The following is a 26,984-nucleotide window of genomic DNA, read 5'->3' as shown; positions in this document are numbered from 1 at the left end:
CTCTCTCTCTGTCAACACACACACACACACACACTCACACACACCAAAGCACACAGACAGAAGCTGGTCACAACTGCTGTGCAGCTGGGATTGAACCAGGGGGGCTCCCTCTGCTGGCTCAATGCGGTACAAAGTGTCAGAAGCTGTTAGATATCTGCTTTTGACAATCAATTGCACCTGTCATCCACAGGAGGGCGCCTAGCTGGGAAGTCCAGTACATTCCATATTAAAGTTGTTGCAAGTGCATTTTTTGTGTAAAAGACAGACACACACACACACACACACACACACACTGTAAGGTCTGAAGTGCAAAATTTGAATTACATTCCTTTGTATCTCTCCCTCTCTCTCTCTCTCTCTCTCTCTCTCTCTCTCTCTCTGTCTCTCTCTCTCTCTCTCTCTCTCTCTCTCTGTCTCTCTCTCTCTGTCAACACACACACACACACACACACACACACACACACACACACACACACACACACACACACTGTAAGGTCTGAAGTGCAAAATTTGAATTACATTCCTTTGTATCTCTCCCTCTCTCTCTCTCTCTCTCTCTGTCTCTCTCTCTCTGTCAACACACACACACACACACACACACACACACACACACGCTCAATGGAGTATAAAATAAAGACCGGGGCAGTTCTCTCACTGGAGTCTCTTAGAGTGGAGGCTGCCCTTGCTAGCAAGAAGTTCTGTGTGTTTCTCTTCTCTGAGTCTTTACTGAAGAAGTGTTTTATAACATTTTCCTTAACAACTGACATGTGTTTTTTGTGTAAAAGAGAGAGAGACACACACACACACACACACACACACACACACACACACACACACACACACTCACACTCAGCGGCTCAGAGATGAGGGAAAAACAACAGAAATCAGGATAGATTTTAATGTCAGGAGATGCCCTGTGATGCTGGGGCCATTGTGTAAGATTGGAATGTGTACCAGTGGCTGGTGGGTGGTCCTTGAAGGTCCCGGGAGGAGGCGGCGAGGAGGCAGCGGGTGGCTGGGCTTGAGCTGTGGATCAGGGACGTCATTAATTCTGCCTGGTGCTGCGTGTGCCCTGTGCAGCTTGGATGTCTGCCGCTGACGCTCTGTGGTTCCTGTTCTGCTGATCTCCTGGTCCACACACGGCTTCAGGGTGCACTGTACAAGGGAAGAAGAAATGCATCATTGGTTACCAAAATAAAACAGTGTCTTTCTGCCTGTGTCATTCTGTTTGGTTTCTTTGAGCGTTTGTTTCTTAAATACACAGCAAGTGTCACTCTCTCTCTCTCTCTCTCTGTCACACACACACACACACACACACACCAAAGCACACACACCAAAGCGCGCACACACACACACACACACACACCAAAGCGCACACACACACACACACACACACACACACACACACACACACAGACACAGACACTGTGAGGTTTGCAGTGCAAAATTTGAATTTTAGTGCATGGTGATTTGTCTCCCTCCAGTGGCCCACGGCAGGTATGATGAGGCTTAAATGATAGGTTATGGGGAAAAAGCCAGGAGAGGATGGGACAAAAGTGGAATAACTGAAAAAGTAAGAGGTGTAGAGGGCTGATGTTGGTGTCTAGGTGGGGGTTTTGGTGGGTGCCGGACGCTGTGGCGAAGAAGCCACGCCGATGGCTTCTTCGGTTCTGGAGATATGGCGAATCGGACCAAAAAGGATGGGACAAAAGGGTCCCAGTCGGAGAAAGGAAGGTGCAGAGGGCCTGGGTCCACCACCACTGTACTCAGCAGGCCCTGCCGGGTCGTTAGACACGCAGCATGGCAGGGATTGGTGACATAACATGTAGCAGTTTCCCTTCACAGAAGCCTCTGCAGCAGGTTGGTACAGGAGCAGGCACCAGAAGCAGGCCTGTGGAGCACTATGTCATCTGCTCGGCCTTGCTTCAGGATGCACTGTACAATTCGATAGCAAGACCTCATGGGTTACCACAAAAAAAACAGTGTCTTTCTGCCTCTGTCGTTCTCTTTGGTTTGTTTGAGCGCTTGTTTTTTAAATACACAGCAAGTGTCTCTCTCTCTCTCTCTCTGTCTGTCTCTCTGTCACACAAACACACACACACACACACACACACACACACACAGAAGCAGAGCAGCTGCTGTGCCACTGGGATTGAACAAGAGGTGCTCCCTCTGCTGGCTCAATGCGGTACAAAGTGTCAGAAGGTGTTATACCGGCGAAAATAACATCTTTCAATTGCATGTTTGGTCCACAGGATGGCGCCTAGCAAGCAAGTCCTGTACATTGCATATTAAAAGTTGTTGCAAGTGCACTCACATGTATTTTTTGTGTAAAAGAGACACACACACACACACACACACACACACACACACACACACACACACACACACACACACTCAATGGAGTATAAAATAAAGACCGGGGCAGTTCTCTCACTGGAGTCTCTTAGAGTGGAGGCTGCCCTTGCTAGCAAGAAGTTCTGTGTGTTTCTCTTCTCTGAGTCTTTACTGAAGAAGTGTTTTATAACATTTTCCTTAACAACTGACATGTGTTTTTTGTGTAAAAGAGAGAGAGACACACACACACACACACACACACACACACACACACTCACACTCACAGGCTCAGAGATGAGGGAAAAACAACAGAAATCAGGATAGATTTTAATGTCAGGAGATGCCCTGTGATGCTGGGGCCATTGTGTAAGATTGGAATGTGTACCAGTGGCTGGTGGGTGGTCCTTGAAGGTCCCGGGAGGAGGCGGCGAGGAGGCAGCGGGTGGCTGGGCTTGAGCTGTGGATCAGGGACGTCATTAATTCTGCCTGGTGCTGCGTGTGCCCTGTGCAGCTTGGATGTCTGCCGCTGACGCTCTGTGGTTCCTGTTCTGCTGATCTCCTGGTCCACACACGGCTTCAGGGTGTACTGTACAAGGGGAGAAGAAATGCATCATTGGTTACCAAAATAAAACAGTGTCTTTCTGCCTGTGTCATTCTGTTTGGTTTCTTTGAGCGTTTGTTTCTTAAATACACAGCAAGTGTCACTCTCTCTCTCTCTCTGTCACACACACACACACACACACACACACACACACACACACACACACACACACACACACACACACACACACACAGACACTGTGAGGTCTGCAGTTCAAAATTTGAATCTCAGAGCTTGGTGTTTTTGTCTCCCTCCAGTGGACAAATGCAGGTATGATGAGGGTTGGTTAGGTTAGGGGGTAATAGCCAGAGCTTGACGGAATAAAATGGAATAACTGGGAAAGTAAGTGTCGTAGAGGGATGAAAGTGGTGTCTACGGGGGGGTTTCGGGGTGCTCCGGACACCCTGGTGAAGACCCCATGTCGATAGCACCAACGGTTCTGGACTTGGTGTAAATGGGTCCAAATTTGACGGAATAAAAAGGTCAAAGTGGCAGATAGGAGTGTCCGATCGGGCCGATTCCACCACCACTGTACTCAGCAGGCCCTGCCGGGTCGTTAGACACGCAGCATGGCAGGGATCGGTGACATAACATGTAGCAGTTTCCCTTCACAGAAGCGTCTGCAGCAGGTGGGTGGAGGAGGAGGCAGCAGAACCAGGCCTTTGGAGCACTGTGTCATCTCCTGGTCCTGATGCTTTGAATCTCCCTCTCTGTCTGTCTGTCTGTCTGTCTGTCACACACACACACACACAGAAGCTGGTCAAGTGCTGTGCAACTGGGATTGCACCTGTCGTCCACAGGAGGGCGCCTAGCTGGGAAGTCCAGTACATTCCATATTAAAGTTGTTGCAAGTGCATTTTTTGTGTAAAAGACAGACAGACACACACACACACACACACACACACACACACACACACACACACACACACACACACACACACAGTAAGGTCTGAAGTGCAAAATTTGAATTACATTCCTTTGTATCTCTCCCTCTCTCTCTCTCTCTCTCTCTCTCTCTCTCTGTCTCTCTCTCTCTCTCTCTGTCAACACACACACACACACACACACTCACACACACCAAAGCACACAGACAGAAGCTGGTCACAACTGCTGTGCAACTGGGATTGAACCAGGGGGGCTCCCTCTGCTGGCTCAATGCGGTACAAAGTGTCAGAAGCTGTTAGATATCTGCTTTTGACAATCAATTGCACCTGTCATCCACAGGAGGGCGCCTAGCTGGGAAGTCCAGTACATTCCATATTAAAGTTGTTGCAAGTGCATTTTTTGTGTAAAAGACAGACACACACACACACACACACACACACACACACACACACTGTAAGGTCTGAAGTGCAAAATTTGAATTACATTCCTTTGTATCTCTCCCTCTCTCTCTCTCTCTCTCTCTCTCTGTCTCTCTCTCTCTCTCTCTCTCTCTGTCAACACACACACACACACACACACACACACACACACACACTCAATGGAGTATAAAATAAAGACCGGGGCAGTTCTCTCACTGGAGTCTCTTAGAGTGGAGGCTGCCCTTGCTAGCAAGAAGTTCTGTGTGTTTCTCTTCTCTGAGTCTTTACTGAAGAAGTGTTTTATAACATTTTCCTTAACAACTGACATGTGTTTTTTGTGTAAAAGAGAGAGAGACACACACACACACACACACACACACACACACACACACACACACACTCACACTCAGCGGCTCAGAGATGAGGGAAAAACAACAGAAATCAGGATAGATTTTAATGTCAGGAGATGCCCTGTGATGCTGGGGCCATTGTGTAAGATTGGAATGTGTACCAGTGGCTGGTGGGTGGTCCTTGAAGGTCCCGGGAGGAGGCGGCGAGGAGGCAGCGGGTGGCTGGGCTTGAGCTGTGGATCAGGGACGTCATTAATTCTGCCTGGTGCTGCGTGTGCCCTGTGCAGCTTGGATGTCTGCCGCTGACGCTCTGTGGTTCCTGTTCTGCTGATCTCCTGGTCCACACACGGCTTCAGGGTGCACTGTACAAGCGGAGAAGAAATGCATCATTGGTTACCAAAATAAAACAGTGTCTTTCTGCCTGTGTCATTCTGTTTGGTTTCTTTGAGCGTTTGTTTCTTAAATACACAGCAAGTGTCACTCTCTCTCTCTGTCACACACACACACACACACACACACCAAAGCAAACACACCAAAGCGCACACACACACACACACACACACAGACACTGTGAGGTCTGCAGTTCAAAATTTGAATCTCAGAGCTTGGTGTTTTTGTCTCCCTCCAGTGGACAAATGCAGGTATGATTAGGGTTGGTTAGGTTAAGGGGATTTAGCCAGAGCTTGACGGAATAAAATGGAATAACTGGGAAAGTAAGTGTCGTAGAGGGATGAAAGTGGTGTCTACGTGGGGATTTTCTGCCGCTCCGCACGCGCTGGTGAAGACCCCATGTCGATAGCACCAACGGTTCTGGACTTGGTGTAAATGGGTCCAAATTTGACGGAATAAAAAGGTCAAAGTGGCAGATAGGAGTGTCCGATCGGGCCGATTCCACCACCACTGTACTCAGCAGGCCCTGCCGGGTCGTTAGACACGCAGCATGGCAGGGATCGGTGACATAACATGTAGCAGTTTCCCTTCACAGAAGCGTCTGCAGCAGGTGGGTGGAGGAGGAGGCAGCAGAACCAGGCCTTTGGAGCACTGTGTCATCTCCTGGTCCTGATGCTTTGAATCTCCCTCTCTGTCTGTCTGTCTGTCTGTCTGTCTGTCACACACACACACACACACACACACACACACACACACAGAAGCTGGTCAAGTGCTGTGCAACTGGGATTGCACCTGTCGTCCACAGGAGGGCGCCTAGCTGGGAAGTCCAGTACATTCCATATTAAAGTTGTTGCAAGTGCATTTTTTGTGTAAAAGACAGACACACACACACACACACACACACACACACACACACACACAGTAAGGTCTGAAGTGCAAAATTTGAATTACATTCCTTTGTATCTCTCCCTCTCTCTCTCTCTCTCTCTCTCTCTCTGTCAACACACACACACACACACACACACACACACACACACACACACACACACACACACACACAGTAAGGTCTGAAGTGCAAAATTTGAATTACATTCCTTTGTATCTCTCCCTCTCTCTCTCTCTCTCTCTCTCTGTCTCTCTCTCTCTCTGTCAACACACACACACACACACACTCACACACACCAAAGCACACAGACAGAAGCTGGTCACAACTGCTGTGCAGCTGGGATTGAACCAGGGGGGCTCCCTCTGCTGGCTCAATGCGGTACAAAGTGTCAGAAGCTGTTAGATATCTGCTTTTGACAATCAATTGCACCTGTCATCCACAGGAGGGCGCCTAGCTGGGAAGTCCAGTACATTCCATATTAAAGTTGTTGCAAGTGCATTTTTTGTGTAAAAGACAGACACACACACACACACACACACACACACTGTAAGGTCTGAAGTGCAAAATTTGAATTACATTCCTTTGTATCTCTCCCTCTCTCTCTCTCTCTCTCTCTCTCTCTCTCTCTCTCTCTCTCTCTGTCTCTCTCTCTCTCTCTCTCTCTCTCTCTCTGTCTCTCTCTCTCTGTCAACACACACACACACACACACACACACACACACACACACACACACACACACACACACTGTAAGGTCTGAAGTGCAAAATTTGAATTACATTCCTTTGTATCTCTCCCTCTCTCTCTCTCTCTCTCTCTGTCTCTCTCTCTCTGTCAACACACACACACACACACACACACACACACACACGCTCAATGGAGTATAAAATAAAGACCGGGGCAGTTCTCTCACTGGAGTCTCTTAGAGTGGAGGCTGCCCTTGCTAGCAAGAAGTTCTGTGTGTTTCTCTTCTCTGAGTCTTTACTGAAGAAGTGTTTTATAACATTTTCCTTAACAACTGACATGTGTTTTTTGTGTAAAAGAGAGAGAGACACACACACACACACACACACACACACACACACACACACACACACACACACTCACACTCAGCGGCTCAGAGATGAGGGAAAAACAACAGAAATCAGGATAGATTTTAATGTCAGGAGATGCCCTGTGATGCTGGGGCCATTGTGTAAGATTGGAATGTGTACCAGTGGCTGGTGGGTGGTCCTTGAAGGTCCCGGGAGGAGGCGGCGAGGAGGCAGCGGGTGGCTGGGCTTGAGCTGTGGATCAGGGACGTCATTAATTCTGCCTGGTGCTGCGTGTGCCCTGTGCAGCTTGGATGTCTGCCGCGCTGACGCTCTGTGGTTCCTGTTCTGCTGATCTCCTGGTCCACACACGGCTTCAGGGTGCACTGTACAAGGGAAGAAGAAATGCATCATTGGTTACCAAAATAAAACAGTGTCTTTCTGCCTGTGTCATTCTGTTTGGTTTCTTTGAGCGTTTGTTTCTTAAATACACAGCAAGTGTCACTCTCTCTCTCTCTCTCTCTGTCACACACACACACACACACACACACCAAAGCACACACACCAAAGCGCGCACACACACACACACACACACACCAAAGCGCACACACACACACACACACACACACACACACACACACACACAGACACAGACACTGTGAGGTTTGCAGTGCAAAATTTGAATTTTAGTGCATGGTGATTTGTCTCCCTCCAGTGGCCCACGGCAGGTATGATGAGGCTTAAATGATAGGTTATGGGGAAAAAGCCAGGAGAGGATGGGACAAAAGTGGAATAACTGAAAAAGTAAGAGGTGTAGAGGGCTGATGTTGGTGTCTAGGTGGGGGTTTTGGTGGGTGCCGGACGCTGTGGCGAAGAAGCCACGCCGATGGCTTCTTCGGTTCTGGAGATATGGCGAATCGGACCAAAAAGGATGGGACAAAAGGGTCCCAGTCGGAGAAAGGAAGGTGCAGAGGGCCTGGGTCCACCACCACTGTACTCAGCAGGCCCTGCCGGGTCGTTAGACACGCAGCATGGCAGGGATTGGTGACATAACATGTAGCAGTTTCCCTTCACAGAAGCCTCTGCAGCAGGTTGGTACAGGAGCAGGCACCAGAAGCAGGCCTGTGGAGCACTATGTCATCTGCTCGGCCTTGCTTCAGGATGCACTGTACAATTCGATAGCAAGACCTCATGGGTTACCACAAAAAAAACAGTGTCTTTCTGCCTCTGTCGTTCTCTTTGGTTTGTTTGAGCGCTTGTTTTTTAAATACACAGCAAGTGTCTCTCTCTCTCTCTCTCTGTCTGTCTCTCTGTCACACAAACACACACACACACACACACACACACACACACAGAAGCAGAGCAGCTGCTGTGCCACTGGGATTGAACAAGAGGTGCTCCCTCTGCTGGCTCAATGCGGTACAAAGTGTCAGAAGGTGTTATACCGGCGAAAATAACATCTTTCAATTGCATGTTTGGTCCACAGGATGGCGCCTAGCAAGCAAGTCCTGTACATTGCATATTAAAAGTTGTTGCAAGTGCACTCACATGTATTTTTTGTGTAAAAGAGACACACACACACACACACACACACACACACACACACACACACACACACACACACACACTCAATGGAGTATAAAATAAAGACCGGGGCAGTTCTCTCACTGGAGTCTCTTAGAGTGGAGGCTGCCCTTGCTAGCAAGAAGTTCTGTGTGTTTCTCTTCTCTGAGTCTTTACTGAAGAAGTGTTTTATAACATTTTCCTTAACAACTGACATGTGTTTTTTGTGTAAAAGAGAGAGAGACACACACACACACACACACACACACACACACACACTCACACTCACAGGCTCAGAGATGAGGGAAAAACAACAGAAATCAGGATAGATTTTAATGTCAGGAGATGCCCTGTGATGCTGGGGCCATTGTGTAAGATTGGAATGTGTACCAGTGGCTGGTGGGTGGTCCTTGAAGGTCCCGGGAGGAGGCGGCGAGGAGGCAGCGGGTGGCTGGGCTTGAGCTGTGGATCAGGGACGTCATTAATTCTGCCTGGTGCTGCGTGTGCCCTGTGCAGCTTGGATGTCTGCCGCTGACGCTCTGTGGTTCCTGTTCTGCTGATCTCCTGGTCCACACACGGCTTCAGGGTGTACTGTACAAGGGGAGAAGAAATGCATCATTGGTTACCAAAATAAAACAGTGTCTTTCTGCCTGTGTCATTCTGTTTGGTTTCTTTGAGCGTTTGTTTCTTAAATACACAGCAAGTGTCACTCTCTCTCTCTCTCTGTCACACACACACACACACACACACACACACACACACACACACACACACACACACACACACACACACACACACAGACACTGTGAGGTCTGCAGTTCAAAATTTGAATCTCAGAGCTTGGTGTTTTTGTCTCCCTCCAGTGGACAAATGCAGGTATGATGAGGGTTGGTTAGGTTAGGGGGTAATAGCCAGAGCTTGACGGAATAAAATGGAATAACTGGGAAAGTAAGTGTCGTAGAGGGATGAAAGTGGTGTCTACGGGGGGGTTTCGGGGTGCTCCGGACACCCTGGTGAAGACCCCATGTCGATAGCACCAACGGTTCTGGACTTGGTGTAAATGGGTCCAAATTTGACGGAATAAAAAGGTCAAAGTGGCAGATAGGAGTGTCCGATCGGGCCGATTCCACCACCACTGTACTCAGCAGGCCCTGCCGGGTCGTTAGACACGCAGCATGGCAGGGATCGGTGACATAACATGTAGCAGTTTCCCTTCACAGAAGCGTCTGCAGCAGGTGGGTGGAGGAGGAGGCAGCAGAACCAGGCCTTTGGAGCACTGTGTCATCTCCTGGTCCTGATGCTTTGAATCTCCCTCTCTGTCTGTCTGTCTGTCTGTCTGTCACACACACACACACACAGAAGCTGGTCAAGTGCTGTGCAACTGGGATTGCACCTGTCGTCCACAGGAGGGCGCCTAGCTGGGAAGTCCAGTACATTCCATATTAAAGTTGTTGCAAGTGCATTTTTTGTGTAAAAGACAGACAGACACACACACACACACACACACACACACACACACACACACACACACACACACACACACACACAGTAAGGTCTGAAGTGCAAAATTTGAATTACATTCCTTTGTATCTCTCCCTCTCTCTCTCTCTCTCTCTCTCTCTCTCTCTGTCTCTCTCTCTCTCTCTCTGTCAACACACACACACACACACACACTCACACACACCAAAGCACACAGACAGAAGCTGGTCACAACTGCTGTGCAACTGGGATTGAACCAGGGGGGCTCCCTCTGCTGGCTCAATGCGGTACAAAGTGTCAGAAGCTGTTAGATATCTGCTTTTGACAATCAATTGCACCTGTCATCCACAGGAGGGCGCCTAGCTGGGAAGTCCAGTACATTCCATATTAAAGTTGTTGCAAGTGCATTTTTTGTGTAAAAGACAGACACACACACACACACACACACACACACACACACACACTGTAAGGTCTGAAGTGCAAAATTTGAATTACATTCCTTTGTATCTCTCCCTCTCTCTCTCTCTCTCTCTCTCTCTGTCTCTCTCTCTCTCTCTCTCTCTCTGTCAACACACACACACACACACACACACACACACACACACACTCAATGGAGTATAAAATAAAGACCGGGGCAGTTCTCTCACTGGAGTCTCTTAGAGTGGAGGCTGCCCTTGCTAGCAAGAAGTTCTGTGTGTTTCTCTTCTCTGAGTCTTTACTGAAGAAGTGTTTTATAACATTTTCCTTAACAACTGACATGTGTTTTTTGTGTAAAAGAGAGAGAGACACACACACACACACACACACACACACACACACACACACACACACTCACACTCAGCGGCTCAGAGATGAGGGAAAAACAACAGAAATCAGGATAGATTTTAATGTCAGGAGATGCCCTGTGATGCTGGGGCCATTGTGTAAGATTGGAATGTGTACCAGTGGCTGGTGGGTGGTCCTTGAAGGTCCCGGGAGGAGGCGGCGAGGAGGCAGCGGGTGGCTGGGCTTGAGCTGTGGATCAGGGACGTCATTAATTCTGCCTGGTGCTGCGTGTGCCCTGTGCAGCTTGGATGTCTGCCGCTGACGCTCTGTGGTTCCTGTTCTGCTGATCTCCTGGTCCACACACGGCTTCAGGGTGCACTGTACAAGCGGAGAAGAAATGCATCATTGGTTACCAAAATAAAACAGTGTCTTTCTGCCTGTGTCATTCTGTTTGGTTTCTTTGAGCGTTTGTTTCTTAAATACACAGCAAGTGTCACTCTCTCTCTCTGTCACACACACACACACACACACACACCAAAGCAAACACACCAAAGCGCACACACACACACACACACACACAGACACTGTGAGGTCTGCAGTTCAAAATTTGAATCTCAGAGCTTGGTGTTTTTGTCTCCCTCCAGTGGACAAATGCAGGTATGATTAGGGTTGGTTAGGTTAAGGGGATTTAGCCAGAGCTTGACGGAATAAAATGGAATAACTGGGAAAGTAAGTGTCGTAGAGGGATGAAAGTGGTGTCTACGTGGGGATTTTCTGCCGCTCCGCACGCGCTGGTGAAGACCCCATGTCGATAGCACCAACGGTTCTGGACTTGGTGTAAATGGGTCCAAATTTGACGGAATAAAAAGGTCAAAGTGGCAGATAGGAGTGTCCGATCGGGCCGATTCCACCACCACTGTACTCAGCAGGCCCTGCCGGGTCGTTAGACACGCAGCATGGCAGGGATCGGTGACATAACATGTAGCAGTTTCCCTTCACAGAAGCGTCTGCAGCAGGTGGGTGGAGGAGGAGGCAGCAGAACCAGGCCTTTGGAGCACTGTGTCATCTCCTGGTCCTGATGCTTTGAATCTCCCTCTCTCTGTCTGTCTGTCTGTCTGTCTGTCACACACACACACACACACACACACACACACACAGAAGCTGGTCAAGTGCTGTGCAACTGGGATTGCACCTGTCGTCCACAGGAGGGCGCCTAGCTGGGAAGTCCAGTACATTCCATATTAAAGTTGTTGCAAGTGCATTTTTTGTGTAAAAGACAGACACACACACACACACACACACACACACACACACACACACACAGTAAGGTCTGAAGTGCAAAATTTGAATTACATTCCTTTGTATCTCTCCCTCTCTCTCTCTCTCTCTCTCTCTCTCTGTCAACACACACACACACACACACACACACACACACACACACACACACACACACACACACACACACAGTAAGGTCTGAAGTGCAAAATTTGAATTACATTCCTTTGTATCTCTCCCTCTCTCTCTCTCTCTCTCTCTCTGTCTCTCTCTCTCTCTGTCAACACACACACACACACACACTCACACACACCAAAGCACACAGACAGAAGCTGGTCACAACTGCTGTGCAGCTGGGATTGAACCAGGGGGGCTCCCTCTGCTGGCTCAATGCGGTACAAAGTGTCAGAAGCTGTTAGATATCTGCTTTTGACAATCAATTGCACCTGTCATCCACAGGAGGGCGCCTAGCTGGGAAGTCCAGTACATTCCATATTAAAGTTGTTGCAAGTGCATTTTTTGTGTAAAAGACAGACACACACACACACACACACACACACACTGTAAGGTCTGAAGTGCAAAATTTGAATTACATTCCTTTGTATCTCTCCCTCTCTCTCTCTCTCTCTCTCTCTCTCTCTCTCTCTCTGTCTCTCTCTCTCTCTCTCTCTCTCTCTCTCTGTCTCTCTCTCTCTGTCAACACACACACACACACACACACACACACACACACACACACACACACACACACACACACTGTAAGGTCTGAAGTGCAAAATTTGAATTACATTCCTTTGTATCTCTCCCTCTCTCTCTCTCTCTCTCTCTGTCTCTCTCTCTCTGTCAACACACACACACACACACACACACACACACACACGCTCAATGGAGTATAAAATAAAGACCGGGGCAGTTCTCTCACTGGAGTCTCTTAGAGTGGAGGCTGCCCTTGCTAGCAAGAAGTTCTGTGTGTTTCTCTTCTCTGAGTCTTTACTGAAGAAGTGTTTTATAACATTTTCCTTAACAACTGACATGTGTTTTTTGTGTAAAAGAGAGAGAGACACACACACACACACACACACACACACACACACACACACACACACACACTCACACTCAGCGGCTCAGAGATGAGGGAAAAACAACAGAAATCAGGATAGATTTTAATGTCAGGAGATGCCCTGTGATGCTGGGGCCATTGTGTAAGATTGGAATGTGTACCAGTGGCTGGTGGGTGGTCCTTGAAGGTCCCGGGAGGAGGCGGCGAGGAGGCAGCGGGTGGCTGGGCTTGAGCTGTGGATCAGGGACGTCATTAATTCTGCCTGGTGCTGCGTGTGCCCTGTGCAGCTTGGATGTCTGCCGCTGACGCTCTGTGGTTCCTGTTCTGCTGATCTCCTGGTCCACACACGGCTTCAGGGTGCACTGTACAAGGGAAGAAGAAATGCATCATTGGTTACCAAAATAAAACAGTGTCTTTCTGCCTGTGTCATTCTGTTTGGTTTCTTTGAGCGTTTGTTTCTTAAATACACAGCAAGTGTCACTCTCTCTCTCTCTCTCTCTGTCACACACACACACACACACACACACCAAAGCACACACACCAAAGCGCGCACACACACACACACACACACACCAAAGCGCACACACACACACACACACACACACACACACACACACACACAGACACAGACACTGTGAGGTTTGCAGTGCAAAATTTGAATTTTAGTGCATGGTGATTTGTCTCCCTCCAGTGGCCCACGGCAGGTATGATGAGGCTTAAATGATAGGTTATGGGGAAAAAGCCAGGAGAGGATGGGACAAAAGTGGAATAACTGAAAAAGTAAGAGGTGTAGAGGGCTGATGTTGGTGTCTAGGTGGGGGTTTTGGTGGGTGCCGGACGCTGTGGCGAAGAAGCCACGCCGATGGCTTCTTCGGTTCTGGAGATATGGCGAATCGGACCAAAAAGGATGGGACAAAAGGGTCCCAGTCGGAGAAAGGAAGGTGCAGAGGGCCTGGGTCCACCACCACTGTACTCAGCAGGCCCTGCCGGGTCGTTAGACACGCAGCATGGCAGGGATTGGTGACATAACATGTAGCAGTTTCCCTTCACAGAAGCCTCTGCAGCAGGTTGGTACAGGAGCAGGCACCAGAAGCAGGCCTGTGGAGCACTATGTCATCTGCTCGGCCTTGCTTCAGGATGCACTGTACAATTCGATAGCAAGACCTCATGGGTTACCACAAAAAAAACAGTGTCTTTCTGCCTCTGTCGTTCTCTTTGGTTTGTTTGAGCGCTTGTTTTTTAAATACACAGCAAGTGTCTCTCTCTCTCTCTCTCTGTCTGTCTCTCTGTCACACAAACACACACACACACACACACACACACACACACAGAAGCAGAGCAGCTGCTGTGCCACTGGGATTGAACAAGAGGTGCTCCCTCTGCTGGCTCAATGCGGTACAAAGTGTCAGAAGGTGTTATACCGGCGAAAATAACATCTTTCAATTGCATGTTTGGTCCACAGGATGGCGCCTAGCAAGCAAGTCCTGTACATTGCATATTAAAAGTTGTTGCAAGTGCACTCACATGTATTTTTTGTGTAAAAGAGACACACACACACACACACACACACACACACACACACACACACACACACACACACACACTCAATGGAGTATAAAATAAAGACCGGGGCAGTTCTCTCACTGGAGTCTCTTAGAGTGGAGGCTGCCCTTGCTAGCAAGAAGTTCTGTGTGTTTCTCTTCTCTGAGTCTTTACTGAAGAAGTGTTTTATAACATTTTCCTTAACAACTGACATGTGTTTTTTGTGTAAAAGAGAGAGAGACACACACACACACACACACACACACACACACACACTCACACTCACAGGCTCAGAGATGAGGGAAAAACAACAGAAATCAGGATAGATTTTAATGTCAGGAGATGCCCTGTGATGCTGGGGCCATTGTGTAAGATTGGAATGTGTACCAGTGGCTGGTGGGTGGTCCTTGAAGGTCCCGGGAGGAGGCGGCGAGGAGGCAGCGGGTGGCTGGGCTTGAGCTGTGGATCAGGGACGTCATTAATTCTGCCTGGTGCTGCGTGTGCCCTGTGCAGCTTGGATGTCTGCCGCTGACGCTCTGTGGTTCCTGTTCTGCTGATCTCCTGGTCCACACACGGCTTCAGGGTGTACTGTACAAGGGGAGAAGAAATGCATCATTGGTTACCAAAATAAAACAGTGTCTTTCTGCCTGTGTCATTCTGTTTGGTTTCTTTGAGCGTTTGTTTCTTAAATACACAGCAAGTGTCACTCTCTCTCTCTCTCTGTCACACACACACACACACACACACACACACACACACACACACACACACACACACACACACACACACACACACACAGACACTGTGAGGTCTGCAGTTCAAAATTTGAATCTCAGAGCTTGGTGTTTTTGTCTCCCTCCAGTGGACAAATGCAGGTATGATGAGGGTTGGTTAGGTTAGGGGGTAATAGCCAGAGCTTGACGGAATAAAATGGAATAACTGGGAAAGTAAGTGTCGTAGAGGGATGAAAGTGGTGTCTACGGGGGGGTTTCGGGGTGCTCCGGACACCCTGGTGAAGACCCCATGTCGATAGCACCAACGGTTCTGGACTTGGTGTAAATGGGTCCAAATTTGACGGAATAAAAAGGTCAAAGTGGCAGATAGGAGTGTCCGATCGGGCCGATTCCACCACCACTGTACTCAGCAGGCCCTGCCGGGTCGTTAGACACGCAGCATGGCAGGGATCGGTGACATAACATGTAGCAGTTTCCCTTCACAGAAGCGTCTGCAGCAGGTGGGTGGAGGAGGAGGCAGCAGAACCAGGCCTTTGGAGCACTGTGTCATCTCCTGGTCCTGATGCTTTGAATCTCCCTCTCTGTCTGTCTGTCTGTCTGTCTGTCACACACACACACACACAGAAGCTGGTCAAGTGCTGTGCAACTGGGATTGCACCTGTCGTCCACAGGAGGGCGCCTAGCTGGGAAGTCCAGTACATTCCATATTAAAGTTGTTGCAAGTGCATTTTTTGTGTAAAAGACAGACAGACACACACACACACACACACACACACACACACACACACACACACACACACACACACACACACACAGTAAGGTCTGAAGTGCAAAATTTGAATTACATTCCTTTGTATCTCTCCCTCTCTCTCTCTCTCTCTCTCTCTCTCTCTCTGTCTCTCTCTCTCTCTCTCTGTCAACACACACACACACACACACACTCACACACACCAAAGCACACAGACAGAAGCTGGTCACAACTGCTGTGCAACTGGGATTGAACCAGGGGGGCTCCCTCTGCTGGCTCAATGCGGTACAAAGTGTCAGAAGCTGTTAGATATCTGCTTTTGACAATCAATTGCACCTGTCATCCACAGGAGGGCGCCTAGCTGGGAAGTCCAGTACATTCCATATTAAAGTTGTTGCAAGTGCATTTTTTGTGTAAAAGACAGACACACACACACACACACACACACACACACACACACACTGTAAGGTCTGAAGTGCAAAATTTGAATTACATTCCTTTGTATCTCTCCCTCTCTCTCTCTCTCTCTCTCTCTCTGTCTCTCTCTCTCTCTCTCTCTCTCTGTCAACACACACACACACACACACACACACACACACACACACTCAATGGAGTATAAAATAAAGACCGGGGCAGTTCTCTCACTGGAGTCTCTTAGAGTGGAGGCTGCCCTTGCTAGCAAGAAGTTCTGTGTGTTTCTCTTCTCTGAGTCTTTACTGAAGAAGTGTTTTATAACATTTTCCTTAACAACTGACATGTGTTTTTTGTGTAAAAGAGAGAGAGACACACACACACACACACACACACACACACACACACACACACACACTCACACTCAGCGGCTCAGAGATGAGGGAAAAACAACAGAAATCAGGATAGATTTTAATGTCAGGAGATGCCCTGTGATGCTGGGGCCATTGTGTAAGATTGGAATGTGTACCAGTGGCTGGTGGGTGGTCCTTGAAGGTCCCGGGAGGAGGCGGCGAGGAGGCAGCGGGTGGCTGGGCTTGAGCTGTGGATCAGGGACGTCATTAATTCTGCCTGGTGCTGCGTGTGCCCTGTGCAGCTTGGATGTCTGCCGCTGACGCTCTGTGGTTCCTGTTCTGCTGATCTCCTGGTCCACACACGGCTTCAGGGTGCACTGTACAAGCGGAGAAGAAATGCATCATTGGTTACCAAAATAAAACAGTGTCTTTCTGCCTGTGTCATTCTGTTTGGTTTCTTTGAGCGTTTGTTTCTTAAATACACAGCAAGTGTCACTCTCTCTCTCTGTCACACACACACACACACACACACACCAAAGCAAACACACCAAAGCGCACACACACACACACACACACACAGACACTGTGAGGTCTGCAGTTCAAAATTTGAATCTCAGAGCTTGGTGTTTTTGTCTCCCTCCAGTGGACAAATGCAGGTATGATTAGGGTTGGTTAGGTTAAGGGGATTTAGCCAGAGCTTGACGGAATAAAATGGAATAACTGGGAAAGTAAGTGTCGTAGAGGGATGAAAGTGGTGTCTACGTGGGGATTTTCTGCCGCTCCGCACGCGCTGGTGAAGACCCCATGTCGATAGCACCAACGGTTCTGGACTTGGTGTAAATGGGTCCAAATTTGACGGAATAAAAAGGTCAAAGTGGCAGATAGGAGTGTCCGATCGGGCCGATTCCACCACCACTGTACTCAGCAGGCCCTGCCGGGTCGTTAGACACGCAGCATGGCAGGGATCGGTGACATAACATGTAGCAGTTTCCCTTCACAGAAGCGTCTGCAGCAGGTGGGTGGAGGAGGAGGCAGCAGAACCAGGCCTTTGGAGCACTGTGTCATCTCCTGGTCCTGATGCTTTGAATCTCCCTCTCTGTCTGTCTGTCTGTCTGTCTGTCTGTCACACACACACACACACACACACACACACACACACACAGAAGCTGGTCAAGTGCTGTGCAACTGGGATTGCACCTGTCGTCCACAGGAGGGCGCCTAGCTGGGAAGTCCAGTACATTCCATATTAAAGTTGTTGCAAGTGCATTTTTTGTGTAAAAGACAGACACACACACACACACACACACACACACACACACACACACAGTAAGGTCTGAAGTGCAAAATTTGAATTACATTCCTTTGTATCTCTCCCTCTCTCTCTCTCTCTCTCTCTCTCTCTGTCAACACACACACACACACACACACACACACACACACACACACACACACACACACACACACAGTAAGGTCTGAAGTGCAAAATTTGAATTACATTCCTTTGTATCTCTCCCTCTCTCTCTCTCTCTCTCTCTCTGTCTCTCTCTCTCTCTGTCAACACACACACACACACACACTCACACACACCAAAGCACACAGACAGAAGCTGGTCACAACTGCTGTGCAGCTGGGATTGAACCAGGGGGGCTCCCTCTGCTGGCTCAATGCGGTACAAAGTGTCAGAAGCTGTTAGATATCTGCTTTTGACAATCAATTGCACCTGTCATCCACAGGAGGGCGCCTAGCTGGGAAGTCCAGTACATTCCATATTAAAGTTGTTGCAAGTGCATTTTTTGTGTAAAAGACAGACACACACACACACACACACACACACACTGTAAGGTCTGAAGTGCAAAATTTGAATTACATTCCTTTGTATCTCTCCCTCTCTCTCTCTCTCTCTCTCTCTCTCTCTCTCTCTCTCTCTCTCTGTCTCTCTCTCTCTCTCTCTCTCTCTCTCTCTGTCTCTCTCTCTCTGTCAACACACACACACACACACACACACACACACACACACACACACACACACACACACACTGTAAGGTCTGAAGTGCAAAATTTGAATTACATTCCTTTGTATCTCTCCCTCTCTCTCTCTCTCTCTCTCTGTCTCTCTCTCTCTGTCAACACACACACACACACACACACACACACACACACGCTCAATGGAGTATAAAATAAAGACCGGGGCAGTTCTCTCACTGGAGTCTCTTAGAGTGGAGGCTGCCCTTGCTAGCAAGAAGTTCTGTGTGTTTCTCTTCTCTGAGTCTTTACTGAAGAAGTGTTTTATAACATTTTCCTTAACAACTGACATGTGTTTTTTGTGTAAAAGAGAGAGAGACACACACACACACACACACACACACACACACACACACACACACACACACACTCACACTCAGCGGCTCAGAGATGAGGGAAAAACAACAGAAATCAGGATAGATTTTAATGTCAGGAGATGCCCTGTGATGCTGGGGCCATTGTGTAAGATTGGAATGTGTACCAGTGGCTGGTGGGTGGTCCTTGAAGGTCCCGGGAGGAGGCGGCGAGGAGGCAGCGGGTGGCTGGGCTTGAGCTGTGGATCAGGGACGTCATTAATTCTGCCTGGTGCTGCGTGTGCCCTGTGCAGCTTGGATGTCTGCCGCTGACGCTCTGTGGTTCCTGTTCTGCTGATCTCCTGGTCCACACACGGCTTCAGGGTGCACTGTACAAGGGAAGAAGAAATGCATCATTGGTTACCAAAATAAAACAGTGTCTTTCTGCCTGTGTCATTCTGTTTGGTTTCTTTGAGCGTTTGTTTCTTAAATACACAGCAAGTGTCACTCTCTCTCTCTCTCTCTCTGTCACACACACACACACACACACACACCAAAGCACACACACCAAAGCGCGCACACACACACACACACACACACCAAAGCGCACACACACACACACACACACACACACACACACACACACACAGACACAGACACTGTGAGGTTTGCAGTGCAAAATTTGAATTTTAGTGCATGGTGATTTGTCTCCCTCCAGTGGCCCACGGCAGGTATGATGAGGCTTAAATGATAGGTTATGGGGAAAAAGCCAGGAGAGGATGGGACAAAAGTGGAATAACTGAAAAAGTAAGAGGTGTAGAGGGCTGATGTTGGTGTCTAGGTGGGGGTTTTGGTGGGTGCCGGACGCTGTGGCGAAGAAGCCACGCCGATGGCTTCTTCGGTTCTGGAGATATGGCGAATCGGACCAAAAAGGATGGGACAAAAGGGTCCCAGTCGGAGAAAGGAAGGTGCAGAGGGCCTGGGTCCACCACCACTGTACTCAGCAGGCCCTGCCGGGTCGTTAGACACGCAGCATGGCAGGGATTGGTGACATAACATGTAGCAGTTTCCCTTCACAGAAGCCTCTGCAGCAGGTTGGTACAGGAGCAGGCACCAGAAGCAGGCCTGTGGAGCACTATGTCATCTGCTCGGCCTTGCTTCAGGATGCACTGTACAATTCGATAGCAAGACCTCATGGGTTACCACAAAAAAAACAGTGTCTTTCTGCCTCTGTCGTTCTCTTTGGTTTGTTTGAGCGCTTGTTTTTTAAATACACAGCAAGTGTCTCTCTCTCTCTCTCTCTGTCTGTCTCTCTGTCACACAAACACACACACACACACACACACACACACACACAGAAGCAGAGCAGCTGCTGTGCCACTGGGATTGAACAAGAGGTGCTCCCTCTGCTGGCTCAATGCGGTACAAAGTGTCAGAAGGTGTTATACCGGCGAAAATAACATCTTTCAATTGCATGTTTGGTCCACAGGATGGCGCCTAGCAAGCAAGTCCTGTACATTGCATATTAAAAGTTGTTGCAAGTGCACTCACATGTATTTTTTGTGTAAAAGAGACACACACACACACACACACACACACACACACACACACACACACACACACACACACACACTCAATGGAGTATAAAATAAAGACCGGGGCAGTTCTCTCACTGGAGTCTCTTAGAGTGGAGGCTGCCCTTGCTAGCAAGAAGTTCTGTGTGTTTCTCTTCTCTGAGTCTTTACTGAAGAAGTGTTTTATAACATTTTCCTTAACAACTGACATGTGTTTTTTGTGTAAAAGAGAGAGAGACACACACACACACACACACACACACACACACACACTCACACTCACAGGCTCAGAGATGAGGGAAAAACAACAGAAATCAGGATAGATTTTAATGTCAGGAGATGCCCTGTGATGCTGGGGCCATTGTGTAAGATTGGAATGTGTACCAGTGGCTGGTGGGTGGTCCTTGAAGGTCCCGGGAGGAGGCGGCGAGGAGGCAGCGGGTGGCTGGGCTTGAGCTGTGGATCAGGGACGTCATTAATTCTGCCTGGTGCTGCGTGTGCCCTGTGCAGCTTGGATGTCTGCCGCTGACGCTCTGTGGTTCCTGTTCTGCTGATCTCCTGGTCCACACACGGCTTCAGGGTGTACTGTACAAGGGGAGAAGAAATGCATCATTGGTTACCAAAATAAAACAGTGTCTTTCTGCCTGTGTCATTCTGTTTGGTTTCTTTGAGCGTTTGTTTCTTAAATACACAGCAAGTGTCACTCTCTCTCTCTCTCTGTCACACACACACACACACACACACACACACACACACACACACACACACACACACACACACACACACAGACACTGTGAGGTCTGCAGTTCAAAATTTGAATCTCAGAGCTTGGTGTTTTTGTCTCCCTCCAGTGGACAAATGCAGGTATGATGAGGGTTGGTTAGGTTAGGGGGTAATAGCCAGAGCTTGACGGAATAAAATGGAATAACTGGGAAAGTAAGTGTCGTAGAGGGATGAAAGTGGTGTCTACGGGGGGGTTTCGGGGTGCTCCGGACACCCTGGTGAAGACCCCATGTCGATAGCACCAACGGTTCTGGACTTGGTGTAAATGGGTCCAAATTTGACGGAATAAAAAGGTCAAAGTGGCAGATAGGAGTGTCCGATCGGGCCGATTCCACCACCACTGTACTCAGCAGGCCCTGCCGGGTCGTTAGACACGCAGCATGGCAGGGATCGGTGACATAACATGTAGCAGTTTCCCTTCACAGAAGCGTCTGCAGCAGGTGGGTGGAGGAGGAGGCAGCAGAACCAGGCCTTTGGAGCACTGTGTCATCTCCTGGTCCTGATGCTTTGAATCTCCCTCTCTGTCTGTCTGTCTGTCTGTCTGTCACACACACACACACACACACACAGAAGCTGGTCAAGTGCTGTGCAACTGGGATTGCACCTGTCGTCCACAGGAGGGCGCCTAGCTGGGAAGTCCAGTACATTCCATATTAAAGTTGTTGCAAGTGCATTTTTTGTGTAAAAGACAGACACACACACACACACACACACACACACACACACACACACACACACAGTAAGGTCTGAAGTGCAAAATTTGAATTACATTCCTTTGTATCTCTCCCTCTCTCTCTCTCTCTCTCTCTCTCTCTCTCTCTCTGTCTCTCTCTCTCTCTCTCTCTGTCAACACACACACACACACACACACTCACACACACCAAAGCACACAGACAGAAGCTGGTCACAACTGCTGTGCAACTGGGATTGAACCAGGGGGGCTCCCTCTGCTGGCTCAATGCGGTACAAAGTGTCAGAAGCTGTTAGATATCTGCTTTTGACAATCAATTGCACCTGTCATCCACAGGAGGGCGCCTAGCTGGGAAGTCCAGTACATTCCATATTAAAGTTGTTGCAAGTGCATTTTTTGTGTAAAAGACAGACACACACACACACACACACACACACACACACACACACTGTAAGGTCTGAAGTGCAAAATTTGAATTACATTCCTTTGTATCTCTCCCTCTCTCTCTCTCTCTCTCTCTCTCTCTCTCTCTCTCTCTCTCTCTCTCTCTGTCAACACACACACACACACACACACACACACACACACACACACTCAATGGAGTATAAAATAAAGACCGGGGCAGTTCTCTCACTGGAGTCTCTTAGAGTGGAGGCTGCCCTTGCTAGCAAGAAGTTCTGTGTGTTTCTCTTCTCTGAGTCTTTACTGAAGAAGTGTTTTATAACATTTTCCTTAACAACTGACATGTGTTTTTTGTGTAAAAGAGAGAGAGACACACACACACACACACACACACACACACACACACACTCACACTCACACTCAGCGGCTCAGAGATGAGGGAAAAACAACAGAAATCAGGATAGATTTTAATGTCAGGAGATGCCCTGTGATGCTGGGGCCATTGTGTAAGATTGGAATGTGTACCAGTGGCTGGTGGGTGGTCCTTGAAGGTCCCAGGAGGAGGCGGCGAGGAGGCAGCGGGTGGCTGGGCTTCGGCCTTGGCCCAGGAACGTCATTTATTCTGCGTGGTGCCGCGTGTGCCCTGTGCAGCTTCGATGTGTGCGGCTGACGCTCTGTGGTTCCTGTTCCTGTCATAAAAGGCCCTGTACAAGGGGATAAGAAATGCATCATTGGTTACCAAAATAAAACAGTGTCTTTCTGCCTGTGTCATTCTGTTTGGTTTCTTTGAGCGTTTGTTTCTTAAATACACAGCAAGTGTCACTCTCTCTCTCTCTCTCTCTGTCACACACACACACACACACACACACACACACCAAAGCACACACACCAAAGCGCGCACACACACACACACACACACACACACCAAAGCGCGCACACACACACACACACACACACACACCAAAGCGCGCACACACACACACACACACACACACACACACACACACACACACACACACAGACACAGACACTGTGAGGTTTGCAGTGCAAAATTTGAATTTTAGTGCATGGTGATTTGTCTCCCTCCAGTGGCCCACGGCAGGTATGATGAGGCTTAAATGATAGGTTATGGGGAAAAAGCCAGGAGAGGATGGGACAAAAGTGGAATAACTGAAAAAGTAAGAGGTGTAGAGGGCTGATGTTGGTGTCTAGGTGGGGGTTTTGGTGGGTGCCGGACGCTGTGGCGAAGAGGCCACGCCGATGGCTTCTTCGGTTCTGGAGATATGGCGAATCGGACCAAAAAGGATGGGACAAAACGGTCCCAGTCGGAGAAAGGAAGGTGCAGAGGGCCTGGGTCCACCACCACTGTACTCAGCAGGCCCTGCCGGGTCGTTAGACACGCAGCATGGCAGGGATCGGTGACATAACATGTAGCAGTTTCCCTTCACAGAAGCGTCTGCAGCAGGTGGGTGGAGGAGGAGGCAGCAGAACCAGGCCTTTGGAGCACTGTGTCATCTCCTGGTCCTGATGCTTTGAATCTCCCTCTCTGTCTGTCTGTCTGTCTGTCTGTCACACACACACACACACACACAGAAGCTGGTCAAGTGCTGTGCAACTGGGATTGCACCTGTCGTCCACAGGAGGGCGCCTAGCTGGGAAGTCCAGTACATTCCATATTAAAGTTGTTGCAAGTGCATTTTTTGTGTAAAAGACAGACACACACACACACACACACACACACACACACACACACAGTAAGGTCTGAAGTGCAAAATTTGAATTACATTCCTTTGTATCTCTCCCTCTCTCTCTCTCTCTCTCTCTCTCTCTCTCTCTCTCTCTGTCTCTCTCTCTCTCTCTCTGTCAACACACACACACACACACACACACTCACACACACCAAAGCACACAGACAGAAGCTGGTCACAACTGCTGTGCAACTGGGATTGAACCAGGGGGGCTCCCTCTGCTGGCTCAATGCGGTACAAAGTGTCAGAAGCTGTTAGATATCTGCTTTTGACAATCAATTGCACCTGTCATCCACAGGAGGGCGCCTAGCTGGGAAGTCCAGTACATTCCATATTAAAGTTGTTGCAAGTGCATTTTTTGTGTAAAAGACAGACACACACACACACACACACACACACACACACACACACACACACACACACACACACACTGTAAGGTCTGAAGTGCAAAATTTGAATTACATTCCTTTGTATCTCTCTCTCTCTCTCTCTCTCTCTGTCTCTCTCTCTCTCTCTCTGTCAACACACACACACACACACACACACACACACACACACACACACACACTGTAAGGTCTGAAGTGCAAAATTTGAATTACATTCCTTTGTATCTCTCTCTCTCTCTCTCTCTCTCTGTCTCTCTCTCTCTCTCTCTGTCAACACACACACGCACACACACACACACACACACGCTCAATGGAGTATAAAATAAAGACCGGGGCAGTTCTCTCACTGGAGTCTCTTAGAGTGGAGGCTGCCCTTGCTAGCAAGAAGTTCTGTGTGTTTCTCTTCTCTGAGTCTTTACTGAAGAAGTGTTTTATAACATTTTCCTTAACAACTGACATGTGTTTTTTGTGTAAAAGAGAGAGAGACACACACACACACACACACACACACACACACACACACACACACACACACACACACACACACACACACACACACAGGCTCAGAGATGAGGGAAAAACAACAGAAATCAGGATAGATTTTAATGTCAGGAGATGCCCTGTGATGCTGGGGCCATTGTGTAAGATTGGAATGTGTACCAGTGGCTGGTGGGTGGTCCTTGAAGGTCCCGGGAGGAGGCGGCGAGGAGGCAGCGGGTGGCTGGGCTTGAGCTGTGGATCAGGGACGTCATTAATTCTGCCTGGTGCTGCGTGTGCCCTGTGCAGCTTGGATGTCTGCCGCTGACGCTCTGTGGTTCCTGTTCTGCTGATCTCCTGGTCCACACACGGCTTCAGGGTGTACTGTACAAGGGGAGAAGAAATGCATCATTGGTTACCAAAATAAAACAGTGTCTTTCTGCCTGTGTCATTCTGTTTGGTTTCTTTGAGCGTTTGTTTCTTAAATACACAGCAAGTGTCACTCTCTCTCTCTCTCTGTCACACACACACACACACACACACACACACACACACACACACACACACACACACACACACACAGACACTGTGAGGTCTGCAGTTCAAAATTTGAATCTCAGAGCTTGGTGTTTTTGTCTCCCTCCAGTGGACAAATGCAGGTATGATGAGGGTTGGTTAGGTTAGGGGGTAATAGCCAGAGCTTGACGGAATAAAATGGAATAACTGGGAAAGTAAGTGTCGTAGAGGGATGAAAGTGGTGTCTACGGGGGGGTTTCGGGGTGCTCCGGACACCCTGGTGAAGACCCCATGTCGATAGCACCAACGGTTCTGGACTTGGTGTAAATGGGTCCAAATTTGACGGAATAAAAAGGTCAAAGTGGCAGATAGGAGTGTCCGATCGGGCCGATTCCACCACCACTGTACTCAGCAGGCCCTGCCGGGTCGTTAGACACGCAGCATGGCAGGGATCGGTGACATAACATGTAGCAGTTTCCCTTCACAGAAGCGTCTGCAGCAGGTGGGTGGAGGAGGAGGCAGCAGAACCAGGCCTTTGGAGCACTGTGTCATCTCCTGGTCCTGATGCTTTGAATCTCCCTCTCTGTCTGTCTGTCTGTCTGTCTGTCACACACACACACACACAGAAGCTGGTCAAGTGCTGTGCAACTGGGATTGCACCTGTCGTCCACAGGAGGGCGCCTAGCTGGGAAGTCCAGTACATTCCATATTAAAGTTGTTGCAAGTGCATTTTTTGTGTAAAAGACAGACAGACACACACACACACACACACACACACACACACACACACACACACACACACACACACACACACACACACACACAGTAAGGTCTGAAGTGCAAAATTTGAATTACATTCCTTTGTATCTCTCCCTCTCTCTCTCTCTCTCTCTCTCTCTCTCTCTGTCTCTCTCTCTCTCTCTCTGTCAACACACACACACACACACACACTCACACACACCAAAGCACACAGACAGAAGCTGGTCACAACTGCTGTGCAACTGGGATTGAACCAGGGGGGCTCCCTCTGCTGGCTCAATGCGGTACAAAGTGTCAGAAGCTGTTAGATATCTGCTTTTGACAATCAATTGCACCTGTCATCCACAGGAGGGCGCCTAGCTGGGAAGTCCAGTACATTCCATATTAAAGTTGTTGCAAGTGCATTTTTTGTGTAAAAGACAGACACACACACACACACACACACACACACACACACACACACTGTAAGGTCTGAAGTGCAAAATTTGAATTACATTCCTTTGTAT

At 48.7% G+C, this 26,984-nt stretch overlaps 1 long non-coding RNA gene across 1 annotated transcript in view; it reads right to left on the bottom strand.

Moving 5' to 3' along the window:
* The window catches only part of LOC147321343 (uncharacterized), a 50,559-nt gene extending 24,974 nt beyond the window's left edge, over positions 1 to 25,585 (bottom strand). Inside the window, exons 1-2 of the long non-coding RNA XR_015130863.1 lie at positions 25,387 to 25,585; positions 23,118 to 23,296 (exon numbers count right to left, since the gene is read on the bottom strand). This is a non-coding gene — a long non-coding RNA (uncharacterized LOC147321343). The remainder of the gene's footprint in view (positions 1 to 23,117; positions 23,297 to 25,386) is intronic.
* Between the last annotated feature and the right edge of the window lie 1,399 nt (positions 25,586 to 26,984).

The sequence above is a fragment of the Aulonocara sp. 'chitande type north' Nkhata Bay genome, linkage group LG9 (assembly GCF_057382095.1).
Source record: "Aulonocara sp. 'chitande type north' Nkhata Bay isolate Kocher_YH1m ecotype deep benthic linkage group LG9, A_spYH_male_GT1.1, whole genome shotgun sequence".
Classification (NCBI taxonomy): domain Eukaryota; kingdom Metazoa; phylum Chordata; class Actinopteri; order Cichliformes; family Cichlidae; genus Aulonocara; species Aulonocara sp. 'chitande type north' Nkhata Bay.
The sequence above is the reverse complement of the archived record's forward strand: the minus strand, read 5'-3'. Positions and strand labels throughout refer to the sequence as shown.